Source organism: Nerophis ophidion, linkage group LG08 (genome assembly GCF_033978795.1).
Source record: "Nerophis ophidion isolate RoL-2023_Sa linkage group LG08, RoL_Noph_v1.0, whole genome shotgun sequence".
NCBI lineage: Eukaryota > Metazoa > Chordata > Actinopteri > Syngnathiformes > Syngnathidae > Nerophis > Nerophis ophidion.
Genome location: NC_084618.1, coordinates 9,149,930 through 9,167,261, shown reverse-complemented (window position 1 = coordinate 9,167,261; position 17,332 = coordinate 9,149,930). Strand labels below are relative to the sequence as shown.

Genomic DNA, 17,332 nt, shown 5'->3' with positions numbered 1-17,332 from the left:
AATGTCCCTTTGGGACAGAGGACCTTATTGAATTTCTGGCGTTTTATTCTTTCTTTATTATTATTCCGCAACTTTGAGCTGTAATTTGACACCCTTAACATGCTTCAAAACTCACCAAATTTGACACACACATCAGGACTGGCGAACATTGTGATTTAATCAAAAAAACCTAACCCCAAAACTAAAAATTGCGTTCTAGCACCCCCTAGGAAGAAAACACAGACAAAACTGCCTGTAACTTCCAGTAGGAATGTCGTAGGGACATGAAACAACAACCTCTATGTAGGTCTCACTTAGACCTATATTTCATACAGTGACAACCCCCAGCAAAAATCAACAGGAAGGTGGCAATTCCCCCTTCAAAACTACATTTTTGTAAAAACACTCACCTTTGCCTCTTTGAGCTGTAATTTGACCCCCTTAAAATGCTTCAAAACTCACCAAACTGGACACACACATCAGGACTGGCGAAAATTACGATTTAATCAAAAAACCTAACCCCAAAACTCAAAATTGCGCTCTAGAGCCCCTAGGAATAAAACACAGACAAAACTGCTCCAAGGAAGAAAACAGACAAAACTGTCTCTAATTTCCAGTAGGAATGTCGTAGAAACTTGTAACAAAAATCTCTATGTAGATCTCACTTAGACCTATATTTCATACACTCACAACTCATAGCAAAAATCAACAGGAAGTTGACAATTCCCCCTTCAAAACAGTCACCTTTTTTCAAACATTATCTCCTCTGAGCGCGTTTGTCGTGTCGGCTTCAAACTACCACAGGAGAGAGATTGGACCTTTCTGATTAAAAGTTGATGAGAGAGTTTTGATAAGCCCTTTCAGGTCCATGGTAAGTTATTTTTTTGTATGTACATGTTTAAATACTCGGTCCCGTCCATCACTGCTTGCAGCTTTAATTTTATTTGTATTTCATGTTTTCCTAACATGGTCACTATTGCCTACTTTCTCTTTTTATGTTCATTTTTTTTACTGTTACATTTTTTTGTAACAGTAAAAAAAGAGGACAAAGTGCATGTGAGGACACAGTGCACGGTCCCTTACAGAGGACAAAGTGCATGTAAGGACACAGTGCACGGTCCCTTACAGAGGACAACGTGCATGTAAGGACACAGTGCATGGTCCCTTACAGAGGACAAAGTGCATGTAAGGACACAGTGCATGGTCCCTTACAGAGGACAAAGTGCATGTAAGGACACAGTGCATGGTCCCTTACAGAGGACAAAGTGCATGTGAGGACACAGTGAACGGTCTCTTACAGAGGACAAAGTGCATGTAAGGACAAAGTGCATGTAAGGACACAGTGCACGGTCCCTTACAGAGGACAAAGTGCATGTAAGGACACAGTGCATGGTCCCTTACAGAGGACAAAGTGCATGTAAGGACACAGTGCACGGTCCCTTACAGAGGACAACGGGCATGTAAGGACACAGTGCACGGTCCCTTACAGAGGACAAAGTGCATGTAAGGACACAGTGCATGGTCCCTTACAGAGGACAAAGTGCATGTAAGGACACAGTGCACGGTCCCTTACAGAGGACAAAGTGCATGTAAGGACACAGTGCATGGTCCCTTACAGAGGACAAAGTGCATGTAAGGACACAGTGCACGGTCCCTTACAGAGGACAAAGTGCATGTAAGGACAAAGTGCATGTAAGGACAACGGGCATGTAAGGACACAGTGCACGGTCCCTTACAGAGGACAAAGTGCATGTAAGGACACAGTGCATGGTCCCTTACAGAGGACAAAGTGCATGTAAGGACACAGTGCATGGTCCCTTACAGAGGACAAAGTGCATGTAAGTACACAGTGCATGGTCCCTTACAGAGGACAACGGGCATGTAAGGACACAGTGCACGGTCCCTTACAGAGGACAAAGTGCATGTAAGGACACAGTGCATGGTCCCTTACAGAGGACAAAGTGCATGTAAGGACACAGTGCACGGTCCCTTACAGAGGACAAAGTGCATGTAAGGACACAGTGCACGGTCCCTTACAGAGGACAACGGGCATGTAAGGACACAGTGCACGGTCCCTTACAGAGGACAAAGTGCATGTAAGGACACAGTGCATGGTCCCTTACAGAGGACAAAGTGCATGTAAGGACACAGTGCACGGTCCCTTACAGAGGACAAAGTGCATGTAAGGACACAGTGCATGGTCCCTTACAGAGGACAAAGTGCATGTAAGGACACAGTGCACGGTCCCTTACAGAGGACAAAGTGCATGTAAGGACAAAGTGCATGTAAGGACAACGGGCATGTAAGGACACAGTGCACGGTCCCTTACAGAGGACAAAGTGCATGTAAGGACACAGTGCATGGTCCCTTACAGAGGACAAAGTGCATGTAAGGACACAGTGCATGGTCCCTTACAGAGGACAAAGTGCATGTAAGTACACAGTGCACGGTCCCTTACAGAGGACAAAGTGCATGTAAGGACAAAGTGCATGTAAGGACAACGGGCATGTAAGGACACAGTGCACGGTCCCTTACAGAGGACAAAGTGCATGTAAGGACACAGTGCACGGTCCCTTACAGAGGACAAAGTGCATGTAAGGACACAGTGCACGGTCCCTTACAGAGGACAAAGTGCATGTAAGGACACAGTGCACGGTCCCTTACAGAGGACAAAGTGCACGGCTGGGTTCCCGGAGTCCCCCCTCGTCAACACCCGTGTGATGTCCCACCTGAGTAGTCCTGACCCGACGTCTCACCCCGCTGGTGTTTGCTCGACCAGCGAAATCAAACATTTGAGGGAAACCTCACACTTCCTGTGCTAAGTGGACATTTCCTCAAGTAAACGGCGGCCCTGCCAGCCTCGGCGGTGAGGAGTCCGAGGAGATGAATGCTCTCCTCTGTCCCCACCTGAGTGTGGGACCAGAACCAGAACCAGCGCTGCCCTGCAGGACGTGGAGGGTCTGTGAGGGGAGACACTTTCAACACTGCCATTAACCCAAGTAGACCAACTTACCACTTCTTGCTGAAAGGGAAATACCTTTTTTCTTGCCATTGGGCGAGTTTGTATTCTGATGTTTCTATTCTGATGTTTATATTCAGATGTTTCTATTCTGATGTTTCTATTCTGAAGTTTCTATTCTGAAGTTTCTATTCTGATGTTTATATTCAGATGTTTCTATTCTGATGTTTCTATTCTGATGTTTCCATTCTGCAAACGCGCTCCAAGCAACACTTTTGCAAGCTCTCCAGCTCCTGCATGCAGTCCTCCCGCCACCCTGTGGGGGGCAACAGCGAGGCACATGTGCCACAATGCATCAGCAGTGGGTGAGTAGAAGAAGAAGTCTACACATTCGACCAAAAAAGAAAAATAAATCTAAATAATATACATAAATCATTCTACATAAATGTCGATTTTTTAAAGAAAAAGCTACATTTTCTAATTGGCTTGATCACGAGTTGTTTTTTTCCCTTGGCCTCAGTCTGGACCCCGTCTCCAGGGGCCCAGACTTACACCCACTTTTTTTTTGTTTACCTGTATCTCACCTTTTTTTTAAGGAGCGCCGGAAGTTAGCAGACCCGTCAGCAATCCTGTTCTGTCTGCCTGTAATGTCTGATCCTGTTATGTCTCCCTGTAATGTTTGATCCTGTTCTGTCTCCCTGTAATGTTTGATCCTGTTCTGTCTCCCTGTAATGTTTGATCCTGTTCTGTCTCCCTGTAATGTTTGATCCTGTTTTGTCTCCCTGTAATGTTTGATCCTGTTCTGTCTCCCTGCAATGTTTGATCCTGTTATGTCTCCCTTTAATGTCTGCTCCTGTTCTGTCTCCCTGTAATGTTTGATCCTGTTCTGTCTCCCTGTAATGTTTGATCCTGTTCTGTCTCCCTGTAATGTCTGATCCTGTTCTGTCTCCCTGTAATGTCTGATCCTGTTCTGTCTCCCTGTAATGTTTGATCCTGTTCTGTCTCCCTGTAATGTTTGATCCTGTTCTGTCTCCCTGTAATGTTTGATCCTGTTCTGTCTCCCTGTAATGTTTGATCCTGTTCTGTCTCCCTGTAATGTCTGATCCTGTTCTGTCTCCCTGTAATGTTTGATCCTGTTCTGTCTCCCTGTAATGTTTGATCCTGTTCTGTCTCCCTGTAATGTTTGATCCTGTTCTGTCTCCCTGTAATGTCTGATCCTGTTCTGTCTCCCTGTAATGTCTGATCCTGTTCTGTCTCCCTGTAATGTCTGATCCTGTTCTGTCTCCCTGTAATGTTTGATCCTGTTCTGTCTCCCTGTAATGTTTGATCCTGTTCTGTCTCCCTGTAATGTTTGATCCTGTTCTGTCTCCCTGTAATGTCTGATCCTGTTCTGTCTCCCTGTAATGTTTGATCCTGTTCTGTCTCCCTGTATTGTTTGATCCTGTTCTGTCTCCCTGTAATGTTTGATCCTGTTCTGTCTCCCTTTAATGTCTGATCCTGTTCTGTCTCCCTGTAATGTCTGATCCTGTTCTGTCTCCCTGTAATGTTTGTTTGATCTTGAATGGGATTGTGCTGTAAATTTTAATTCCCCCTGGGGGATGAATAAAGTATTTCTGATTCTGATTCTGGTTTAAAATGAACAATTAAATCTTGTAAAAGGATAAAAAGTACAAAAGCATAATGAGACGATGACATATTCTAATGACTAAATATTGCAGCTGGAACGGCAAAGTGGCCCTCAGTGGAAACCACTCCTGGCACAGAAGAATGCACAAACTCACAGATGCCATTGATACGTGGTGGTTGTCTACAATGAGGAATTCCAGCATGGGATGCCTAAAAGTGTTTTAGTGTTGTTGCTGGAACATTAATGTGGGAGGGGAAGTTCTTCTTAACTCAAACTTCACTGTGCCCACATGTTTGGGGACCCAGGCTGAGGGCCCCTCAGCAGAGGCCCTCAGCCCGGGTCAGGTCCTAGAAGTCGAGGTCCACTCTGTACCATAAGTCCCTTTCCAAGCACAAGGAGCAGCGACGGGTGCGAAGCTAACACCACAACTCTGGTCCTCCCTCGTGTCAGCTTTCTTCTCTATTTCCAGATGTTGAAGCCCCTCCCACCAGCCTGAAGCCGCCTCCCACCGCCGGCTGGGTCACAGCTGCTCCCAATCAGACGGGAATCTCACAAGAGCGGGCCGGAGAGGATCAGTTCTTGTGAGGGTCGAGCAGAGGGGGGAGCATGCAGCGCCCCCATTGGGCCAAATGGAGAATTGAAACACATTTGCAGCTTTGAAAGGTTCGGCCTGTTTTTTTTTGTTTTTTTTTTGCTCAGACAGCCAATCAGAACACTTCATTTGCTAAACCCGCCTCTATCTTTATATAACAGGTGTTTAAAGTGTGGCCCACAGTTAATTTTATATATATATATATATATATATATATATATACATACACACATTATATATACATTTACATCTAATTATAATATTTATATTTTCTATATTATTTTTTCATTTTTCAATGCTTGAATTTCTAAATAAATTTCAGGTGTGTCTGTCAAAGTTAAAAATGTTTTGTGTTTGTTTGTTTTACGGCCTTTTCTTATGGCAAACCGCAAAATATGCAAAATTAAATTGGTCAATAATTCATAACATCATTGATTTGTTTTTCATTATCATTTTTTGAGCAATGACAGTTAAAAACCAAAAAGTCCCACTAAGATTCTTTGGAATCCAAAAGGGCCCCATTAATAATTGTTTAAAAAAGAAAGTCATACATTTTTTTTGGTTAGTTTTATGCCCTTTTCACAAAGTAAACTTTGTTTTCAAAATGCCGAAAACAAAAAAATATGGAGTATTTTTCCCTCAAAGAATATTTCAAAGTGGAATATTTGATGTCAATAGGTTAATAATTCCTAACAACGTTGATTTTGATTCTTTTTTTTTTTTTTTGAGCAATGACGAATAAAATAAAATCTTGCATATCAGCTTTGTGTTATTAGTCAACATTGCTAATGTTTGTTGTTACATTAAACCTGTCTGTCCTTTTTATTTAATTTTTTTTTTTATAGTATGTTTAGAATGTGTCACAGGCCATTAAAAACACCCATTTTGGACACAATTGCATCATAGGGTAGTTTTAAAAACGCCAGGCAGCATGGGGGAAACTATAAGCGTATATTATTGTTTTAGTTATAGAATTTATACCTCATTTTGATAAATTAGTCACAAATGTCGCGGTACTCTTCTTCTGCGTGTCCTTGTTCCTGGTACACCTATTAGACTGACGCACAGCCTGTACTTGGTGACGTCAGAGTAGCTCACCTATGCTAACAACCAAGTGAGTTAAAGGGTTTAAAGTGTAAAAAAAAACAACAAAGTGTTGATTAAGATACACAAAGGGCGCAAATAGAAGAGCATGTTTCTGTGGAAGATTGTCAACGAAGATGCTAGCACGAAGCTAACGGGGAGTTAGCACGAAGCTAACGGGTAGTTAGCACGAAGCTAACGGGGAGTTAGCACGAAGCTAACGGGGAGTTAACACGAAGCTAACGGGGAGTTAGCACGAAGCTAACGGGGAGTTAGCACGAAGCTAACGGGGAGTTAGCACGAAGCTAACGGGGAGTTAGCACGAAGCTAACGGGTTGTTAGCACGAAGCTAACGGGGAGTTAGCACGAAGCTAACGGGGAGTTAGCACGAAGCTAACGTGAGCGAGCGAAGTCACCAGCTCACAGATGACGTCACCAGCTCACAGATGTTCTCATCAGCTCCCAGATGACGTCACCAGCTCACATATGACGTCACCAGCTCACATATGACGTCACCAGCTCACAGATGACGTCACCAGCCAAGATGAAGTAAGGCCGTTTCTTACTATTTTTGTGTCTGTTGTGGGAACCATCAAAGGAAAATAATGTTTTTTGTTGTTTTATTAAAAACAGATTGTTATTTATTCACCATCTAATTTGCTGTTAAAGTGATTGCTTGCTGGCATTCTGTCAATCATTGTTAGCTAGTTCAATTTTTGATTAATTATATTCAGAAATATTTAAGTAATTATTTACGTAATTAAGTGAAAGCCGCTATTAGTATTTACAATAAAATCAATGTGACTAACTTGTTTAAATATTTTATGTAGGTTTTAGTTCTTTTTAGTGGTTGGGCAGATCAAATAGTTTTGCACTTTCCATTTAAAATAGTTCACATTTTAGCACATATTCCAAATATAAGTCTTTCATGTTGTTGTTGTAAACTATTGTACTTGCCACTGAATGTTTAGTATATTTTCCTAATGCATTGCAATTAAATATTTTGGTACATATTTACAAACCCTGTTTCCATATGAGTTGGGAAATTGTGTTAGATGTAAATATAAACAGAATACAATGATTTGCAAATCCTTTTCAAGCCATATTCAGTTGAATATGCTACAAAGACAACATATTTGATGTTCAAACTAATAAACTTTTTTTTTTTTTTGCAAATAATAATTAAGTTAGAATTTCATGGCTGCAACATGTGCCAAAGTAGTTGGGAAAGGGCATGTTCACCACTGTGTTACATCACCTTTTCTTTTAACAACACTCAATAAACGTTTGGGAACTGAAGAAACTAATTGTCGAAGCTTTGAAAGTGGAATTCTTTCCCATTCTTGTTTTATGTAGAGCTTCAGTCCTTCAACAGTCATATTTTACGCTTCATAATGCGCCACACATTTTCCATGGGAGACAGGTCTGGACTGCAGGCGGGCCAGGAAAGTACCCACGCTCTTTTTTTTACAAAGCCACGCTGTTGTAACACGTGCTGAATGTGGCTTGGCATTGTCTTGCTGAAATAAGCAGGGGCGTTCATGGAATAGACGGCGCTTGGATGGCAGCATATGTTGTTCCAAAACCTGTATGTACCTTTCAGCATTAATGGTGCCTTCACAGATGTGTCCTTTAATTTTCAAAAAAAAAATGGACAGTGCGCTTTATAACCCGGTGCGCCTATTGTACAGGATGATTCTGGTTGTGCTTACCGACCTCGAAACTCTTTTATTTGGTACATGGTGTCATGATAAATGCGACCAGTAGATGGCAGTCACACATAAGAGATAACGTACGGACTGCAATGTGACGCCAGTAAACAACACCAAAACTTTAAATGTTCCATTGATAATAAAGAACATTACACACGGCGCTTAAAAAGATCTGTCAAATTGTTTTTAGTTGGACTTTGAAGCCACACCGCTTGATGGATTGTCGGCCATTAGGGCTACCGTAGTCAGAGATACCGGTATTACTATGGTGTGTGTGTAAGGACACCCATTAGCAGACATATTATCTGGCGTTTTGTTTCACAATATCATGCAAAACCAACTTTTCTTACCTTCTGATACCTGCTGATGTGTATTTAGGGTCTGCATAAGTCCTGTAAATTTGTGCATGTCCGCCTTTGTACTAGGTGTCGATAAGCTTCTTTTTCTCTATCTTCTTGTTATGTGACATTCATCCTCCGGTGTTGCCATTTGTAATATAAAGTAGTGTAAAGTTCTTACTTTTATCGGTCAGTAAACTCGCCATGAAATCACTAAAACATACCGGTGTAGTGACTTTACATTATTCACCCAAGGAACTTTACTTATTAGAAAGTTCCGGTCAGACATATTTTTCACGGGACACATTTCGGGCGTTGTTGTTGCACTCGTGATTGAAGTCAAGTCTGAATGTCATCAAAACAGTTAGCGCCATCTTTAGACACTTCTTCCACTCCCGTCCTTGCACGCTACACCGCTACAACAAAGATGACGGGGAGAAGACGCTGTCCAAGTGGAGGCACGTAGATAAAATCGCCCACAAAACAGTGACACAAAGACCAGGGGACCACTCCAATATTAACACTAAATTAGTAATCTCACTCTTGATTTTGATCATATTCAATAAAATTAAATATCTACCCTACTTACAGTTTAATATCTTGTAAAATTATATAAAAGCATGAGTCAATCACGAAGATTATATTATTGATTTAACAAATAAACCTTAGACTTAGGTCAGGGTTATTAGAAAAAAATACATGTACACACAATATGTATTATGTTGTCCATCCATCCATTTACTACCGCTTGTCCCTTTTTGGGGTCGCAGAGGGGTCCTGGAGCCTATCTCAGCTGCATTCAGGCAGAAGGCGGGGTACACCCTGGACAAGTCGCTACCTCATCGCAGGGCCAACACAGATAGACAACATTCCCAATTTAGTGTTGCCAATCAACCTATGCCCAGGTGAATGTCTTTAGAGGTGGGAGGGGCCTATCACCAGGTGTATGTCCTGTTTTTGCACTTCCTTGTTTGTTTTGTTTCCATGACTACCCATTAGTTTTCCCCTGTCCACATGTCACGCACCTGTCTCACGTTTTGCACTGGCACACTGTTTTCACTGATCATGTCACTGCTATTTAAGCCGGTCTGTTTCTGTTGTTCGTCCTGGCAACATCACCACCTATCACCTGCTACGCACCTTGTAATGAACCATGCCAACGATCCATGTCCCGCTCTCGTTCAGTTCCAAGTAAGCTTTTCGTTATTTATGCCACAGTGCAAGTTTTTGTTTTATGTTCATAGTTTTGCGTTAGTGCTAATTTTGTTTTCTCTGCCAAGTTTTTGTACCTCCTTGTCAGCGCCTTTTGTTTGTTCCTGTTTTGTAGTAGTTGTAGTGTTAAAATAAAAGATGTCTCTACCTTCACGCCATCTCGGGAAAACAACCACCTCATAGTCCACGTACTGACACACCTATGGTCATGAGCTTAGGGTTTTGACCGAAAGGACAAGATCGCGGGTACAAGCGGCCCAAATGAGTTTCCTCCGCCGGATGGCGGGGTTCTCCCTTAGAGATTGAGTGAGAATCTCTGCCATCGGGGAGGAGCTCAAAGTAAAGCCGTTGCTCCTCCACATGGAGAGGAGCCAGTTGAGGTGGTTCTGGCATCTGGTCAAACACCTCCCTGTTTAGGGCACATCCGACCGGTAGGAGGCCACGGGGAAGACCCAGGACACGTTGGGAAGACTGTGTCGCCTGGCTTGCCTGGGAACGCCTCGGGCTTTCTTACTTAGGTTGCTGCCCCCGCGACCTGACCTTGGATAAGCGGAAGAAGATGGATGGATGGCTGTATGGACCCCTTTAGTGCACCCTATAATCCAGTGTGATATATGAAAATAGACCTGACTAGACCCGCTCTTTGGCAGTGCGCCTTTTAATCCGGTGGTCCATAAAACACGGTACTCTTTATAAGTGGAAATGCAGGAGTTTCAAGATCTTTTATCAATCTCTCCATAGAGTGAAAGAGTTAATCAGTCTTCTGCTCCACAGTCCACACCATCCGAGATCTCACATTTCTCCACCGAGTCCTGGCGTCCACACCCACCGACCAATGAGACCCCCCCCCCCCTCCGACCCCACCCCAAAAATGCGTCTGCATACATCACCGCTCTCCCTGCCGAGTAGTGTTTACACGGCGAGCTCGCTAATGGAGGAGCGGCGCTATATCCGCGTCACACTGAGAAACCACGCTGTCTAAATAAGACTTCAGGTTCCTGGTGTTCCACAGTTTGCTGAGACTTGTTGATGGCCTCGCGTCCTCTGTTTGCGTGAGGCCTTAGCACGGCGGTGGCGAGCGTCTCACACACGGGCCCGACTTGTCGGCGAAGTGGTGTTACTACGTCATGATGTCAGAACAAGTCCCAGTGCAGAAAATCCTGCCCGGGATTTTCAGTGCGTGCTCAATGGATGAGATGTTCATGCCGATGTGGCTCATTTCTACATTGTAACCTAGGGCTGAAAACTGTGCCATGGTCTTAGATCACAGGCGACAAACTCAACCTTATTATCTAATCATGCTAAATACTACATTATTACCGTATTTCCTTGAATTGCCGCCGGGATGCTAATTAATTTAAAACCTCTTCTCACTCCGGCGCTTACCAAAGGCATGTGGTAAATTTAGGCCTGTGCTTATAAATTTGAGTGTGATGTAAGGATACCACCATGAAAAGCACATTTAATAAAAAAAACGTTATTATGGTCTTACCTTTACTTATAAATAAAGTCCATGCACAGCTCCTTCTGATCAAACGCATCGATAACTTGTTTATAGAAGTCTTCCTTATCTTTTTTCAGTTATAAAAGTCTCTCTGTCTCGATGGAGATCTTCCTTTATTACCTCCTGTTTCGATTGAAAGTCCAGTTTAGAAAACGTTTTTATTTTAGATATGTAATCCTCCATGTTAAAAGTGCAAGCGAGAGGAAAACATAAAGGATCGATGCTCACTCTTGCTGCTTGTTGTCACTTCTTCTGCAGCCGAGTAGTCGCAAGAAGGATCGCTAGCGCCCTCTACCACCAGGAGGCGGGAGTCATTTAATGACTCATATTTGACACACGCAGCTACGGTATATTAATAAAACATAGCTGCTTACTGTTCTTTTTAGCATATTCAATAGCTTGGACCTTAAATCCTACTGAATAGCTCTTAATCTTATTCCCTTTATGCGATTTCAAATGATTGAAATCAGCCTCCTCCATTTTGAAAATGATGACGGGTGAAGTGTCACTCGTGACGTGACGAGTTTGACCCGGTGGAAATTCTAGGCATATGCTAAGTATTTAGCGAAATGAGTTTGACCCGGCGGAAATTCTAAACATGCGCTAATAAAAATAATATTTTGCAAAACCAGTTTGACTCGGCAGTAGGTCTAGGCAGGCGCATACTATACTGTATACCCGGTGGAAATTCAAGGAAATACGGTATACAGTGTATAACACAAATATGTTAACTGTCAAAGTCAACTGTCGGCTTTATTAGAAGAGAAGTGAAGAGTTTGGGAACACCATCAACTCAGCCACCAAGTGGTAGGCCAGGTAAACTGACAGAGAGGTCAGCATAGTGCAAATACTTTCTGCACAGTCAGTTCCTACAGAGCTCCAGACTTCATGTCACCTTCCAATTAGCCCACGTACAGTAAGCAGAGAGTTTCACGGAATGGGTTTCCATGGCTGAGCAGCTTCATCTAAGCCATACATCAGCAAGTCCATTGCAAAGCGTGGGATGCAGTGTTGTAAAGGACATCACCACTGGACTCTAGAGCAGTAGAGACGTCTTCTCAGGACTGATGAATCATGCTTTTCCATCTGGCAATCTGATGGACCAGTCTGGCTTTGGAGGTCGCCAGGAGAACGCTACATTTCGGACTGCATTGTGCCGAGTATGAAATTTGGTGGCGGAGGAATTATGGTGCGGGGTTGCTTTTCAGGAGTTCCCCTTAGTTCTAGTTAAAGGAACGTTGAATGCTGCAGGATACCAAAACCCATCCATTCATCCATTTTTTTTACCGCTTATTCCCTTTGGGGTCGCGGGGGGCGCTGGTGCCTATCTCAGCTACAATCAGGCGGAAGGCGGGTACACCCTGGACAAGTCGCCACCTCATCGCAGGGCCAGATACCAAAACATTTTGGACAATTTCATGCGTCCAACCTTGTGATAAAAAGTTTGGAGTGGGCCCCCTTCCTCTTCCAACATGACTGTGAGCAAGGTCCATGAAGACATGGATGACAAAGTCTCTGGTGTGGATGAACTTGACTGGCCTGCACAGAGATCCTGACCAAAACCCGATGGAACACCTCGGAGACTGAGAGCCACCAACAACAGTGTGCGACCTCACCAAAGTGCTTTTGGTTATTATTATTAACAGTACAACAATCATGATGGCTTCATTTCAAACACTCATTTGATTTAATGTAATTATTTAGAATTACAGTACAAATTATTAGGGACCGATGTGCTTTGGGACAGACGACCCTATTGAATTTCTAAGGTTTTATTATTATTATTATTTATTATTATACCGCTGCCTCGTTGAGTTGTAATTTGACCCCCTTAACATGCTCAAAACTCACCAAATTTGACACACACATCAGGACTGGCGAAAATTGAGATCTAATCAAAAAACCAAACCCTAAAACTCAAAATTGCGCTCTAGCGCCCCCTAGGAAGAAAACACAGACACAACTGTCTGTAACTGATTGATTGATTGATTGAAACTTTTATTAGTGGATTGCACAGTTCAGCACATATTCCGTACAATTGACCACTAAATAAGTTTTGAACTTGTTTAAGTCGGGGTCCACGTTAATCAATTCAACTTCCAGTAGGAATGTCGTAGAAACATGAAACAAAAACCACCACGTAGGTCTCAGTTAGACCTATATTTCATCCACTGAGAACCCCCGGCTAAAATCAACAGGAAGTTTGCTATTCCCACTTCAATACAAAAGTTGGCTAAAAAAATGTTGCTTTTTTTCAAATATTATCTCCCCTGAGGCCGTTTGTCGTTGCGGCTTCAAAAAAGCACAGACGAGAGATTGAACCCTTCTGGTTAAAAGTTGAAGAAAGAGTTTTAATTACTACCCCGGTTTGGATTTTATGAGCCCGCAAAGAACCATTGCGCTGCTGCTGTTGTCACAAAATGGCAGCTTTCTGCTCAGACAAAACTGTAGGACTGTCATACACACATGAAACAAAAGCCTCCATATAGGTCTCACTGAGACCTATATTTCATACACTGACCGCCCCCAACTAAAATCAACAGGAAGTTTGCTATTCCCACTTCAATACAACAACTGCGTTACATTCACCATGCATCAGAGCATGGGTGTCAAACTCTTGCCCGCGGGCCAAATGTGGCCCGCCGTGTAATTTCATTTGGCCCTTGAGGCAATATCAAATTAACATTAGAGCTGGCCCGCCGGTATTATACAGCATTCACCGCTAATACTCTTACTTGCCAACCCTCCCGATTTTCCCAGGAGACTCCCGAAGTTCCGTGCCCCTCCCGATTTTCATCCCGGACAACAATATTTGGGGTGGGCTTTAAAGGCTCTGCCTTTGGCGTTCTCTACAACCTGTTTCCACATCCGCTTTTCCTCCATACAAACAGCGTGCCGGCCCAGTCACATAATATATGCGGATTATACACACACACACACAAGTGAATGCAACGCAAACTTGGTCAACAGCCATACAGGTCACACTGAGGGTGGCCGTATAAACAACACTGTTACAAATATGCGCCACACTTTGAACCCACACCAAACAAGAAAGACACATTTCGGGAGAACACAACAGAACAAATACCCAGAACGCCTTGCAGCACTAACTCTTCCAGGACGCTACAATATACACCAATTTTTATTTACATTTTATTTGATATGCCATTGATATTTTTTAATTATTATTATTATTTGAAACTGGATTTTGCATGTCACTATAAAGTTATATAAGCCTTGCTTGTTCAATATTCAATGCAAAAGTTGTTTGGGTCCCTATTAAAAAGTTAATTTGTTCAACCTCGGCCCGCGGCTTTGTTCGGTTTTAAATTTTGGCCCACTTTGTATTTGAGTTTGACACCCCTGCATTAGAGTCTCAAAATGGCGTCCTTATAAAATGCCCAAGCCACTTTACAACTGTTATTACTATGAGACTGATGTATAACACATGTGTATACAACTTTTTCTCTGTGTAATAATCCATCCATCCATCTTCTACCACTTATCCGGGCTTGGGTCACGGGGGCAGCAGCCCAAGCAGCCTCGTCCATCGCTGCCTTTAATTATTATTATTAGTTTTTAAGAGAGTTGTAGATCTAGTGTTTATGTATGTTATTGTGTATGTACACACTGTAGTACATGGATGTAGTGTGTAGTTGTGCAGGTGGAAGCTGACGTGTTGTGGCTTGTCAAGTCCTCCAGGCCCGGATGTTGTAATCCTCACTTTTTCTCACTTTTATTCAGCAAGAGTGCAGAATAAGAGGAGAGTGTCTTGTTGTGTTGTGGACACGCTGGCTTGTTCACTCGCAGGAACCAAAGGGAGAGCGAAAGGCTGGTTTGGGACTATTTTCATTTTTTCCTTCTGGAGCTTTTTTTTTTTTTTTTCTTCCAAAAGCTGAAGTCACTTTAAGCGATTCCAGATGGTCCCGCAATCACACTCATCTGGAGGATGTTTGAAGCCCATTTTGCTTTGCTTCTCCAACTTGGATCTCACTTTTAGCACGTCAAGTAGGAAAGCCTTTTTATTTATTTTTTTTATTAATATGAGGCAAAAGTTGCCGGGAGACAAATTGGGAGGAGCCATCGTGTGAGCAAAAAGACAATGTGTTTGAATTTATAAGAAATCTGGCAGGAAGTCAGCGTGAAGCTGGAAGGGAGTGGCGATGGGCGTGCCCTGAGACGAGAAGTGGGGCGGAGTCTGCCTCATGTGCCGCCCCCGTGGACGCTTAAAGAGCGACGCCCTGGGGTGGGACACCCTTTTTAGACCCGGGCAGCGGGGGGGGGGGGATGGTTTGTGTGAAGCAGTTGAGCAATGCACCAGGCAGGTCGGGACAGGAGCGGGAAGGAAAAATAAAGTCTTGAATTTATTTTCTTGGACTTTCCACAGCTGCAGTCCAGGTGTCCGGACTCAACTTTTACACCGAGGACCGCACACTGAAAAAAATGAGAGCAAGCGGCGACCATTGTGATGTTTTCAAAACCAATACAACATGTGTCATAACCCTCAGGGCTCACTTCAAGTTAATGTTGAAGGACCCAGGCACCCTCAAGAGAAGCTTAAATATCCATAAATCAATTCCATAAAGTTTTAATTTGAGTAACGTTTACGACAAAAGATGCAAAAATGTTTAAAGTGGAACATCTGATGTGAAGCAACTGGCAAAAATGTAAATAACAACATCGATTTTGGTTCATTATTGTTTTTTGAGCAATGACCGTTTAAAAAAAAAAAAGATATATCAGGCCCACTCATAGAGGTGTTAAAAAATAAAGTATTTTGACATGAAATACTTACATCTTAAGATCGGCTTCAGATCAGTTTTATGCCTTTTAGTCAAAGAAATGTGTTATTTATATCAGTGGTCCCCAACCTTTTTGTAGCTGCGGTCCGGTCAACGCTCGATCGTTTTTCCCGTGGCCTGGCGAGGGTGGGGGGGATTCTTTTTTTTTTTTTTTTTTTGTCATGAAAAAGGGAGGTTTTTTGGGTTGGTGCACTCATTGTAAGTGTATCTTGTGTTTTTTTTAATGTTGATTTAATAAAATAATAATAATAAATAATTATTCTGCAGCCCAGTACCAATCGAGCCGCGGCTCGGTGGTTGAGGACCACTGATTTATATGACAAACACACAAAATATGCAGTATTTTGTCCAACGTGAAATATTTGATGTGAAGTACATGAACAAGTCAATAATAGAATATATCTTTATTATCATTGTACAAGAAAATTGCAAGCAAATTAATTTAGTGCAAATTGATAATAACACATAAAAACATAAGAACATCCAATCCGCTTTATTTATATAGCACATTTAAACAACAAAATGTTTCCAAAGTGCTGCACAACAATATTAAAAACAACATTCAAATACTATCCTGAGCTCCACCAATGACTGAATAAAAATAAAAATAAATAATAATAAATAAATACATATAACACCAATATAAAAACAATATAAAATAAATATGATTAAAAAGGGTGAAACCAATTAAAATATTAAATAGAAATCCAAATGTCAAAACACAGAGGGCAACAGAGGACCACACAACTCACGTTCTGTTAAAAGCCAGAGAATAAAAATGGGTTTTAAGACGAGACTTAAAACAGTCCACTGTGGGAGCAGTTGGAATATGGTACATGGAACATGGTACTCTGATAAATACATAAAAACACATAAAAATACCAAGCTCACATGCACAGTCATTCTTTTTTTTAAATATAGATTTTGATTAGTTATACTTTTTTAAGGAATTACCGTTTAAAAGTAAATTGATTAGTTATCATTTTGTAAGAAATGAGAGTTTTAAAGTGATGCAAACTGCCTGTTGTGTTATCTGTGTAAATATTGCAACATTCTCTCATTACATTACACCTCTTTACTCTTATATTCCACTTTTTTGGGGGTGGGGGGGTGATATTTTTAGAATACTTGAAAAATACAAGCTGGCCGCGCTTTCGACACAGAAAGTGAGCATCTCCCGTGGTTACCTGCCTGAAGTGCCACCTGTGCCACGCCACGTCCTGCAAAGAAAGTCTAACCCGGTGTTTTCCAACCACTGTGCCGCGGCACACTAGTGTGCCGTGAGATACAGTCTGGTGTGTCGTGGGAGATAATCTAATTTCACCTATCAGGGGTCAAAAATATATTTTTTTGCAAATAAGCAATTAGAAATTGCTAATAAAGGGCAGTTGTTGACTAAATGGTCCCTAGTGTGTGAATGTTGTCTGTCTATCTGTGTTGGCCCTGCGATGAGGTGGAGACTTGTCCAGGGTGTACACCGCCTTTCGACCACTTGACCCCGAACAGGACAAGTGGTCGAAAATG

The 17,332-nt window shown here is 42.3% G+C and overlaps 1 long non-coding RNA gene across 1 annotated transcript; it reads right to left on the bottom strand.

Moving 5' to 3' along the window:
• Nucleotides 1-14,823: 14,823 nt before the first annotated feature.
• On the bottom strand, nucleotides 14,824-15,921 carry LOC133557016 (uncharacterized). Its single transcript, XR_009807647.1, has 2 exons — nucleotides 15,802-15,921; nucleotides 14,824-15,440 (listed from the first exon to the last, which is right to left on the bottom strand). It is a non-coding gene; the product is annotated as an uncharacterized LOC133557016 (long non-coding RNA).
• Between the last annotated feature and the right edge of the window lie 1,411 nt (nucleotides 15,922-17,332).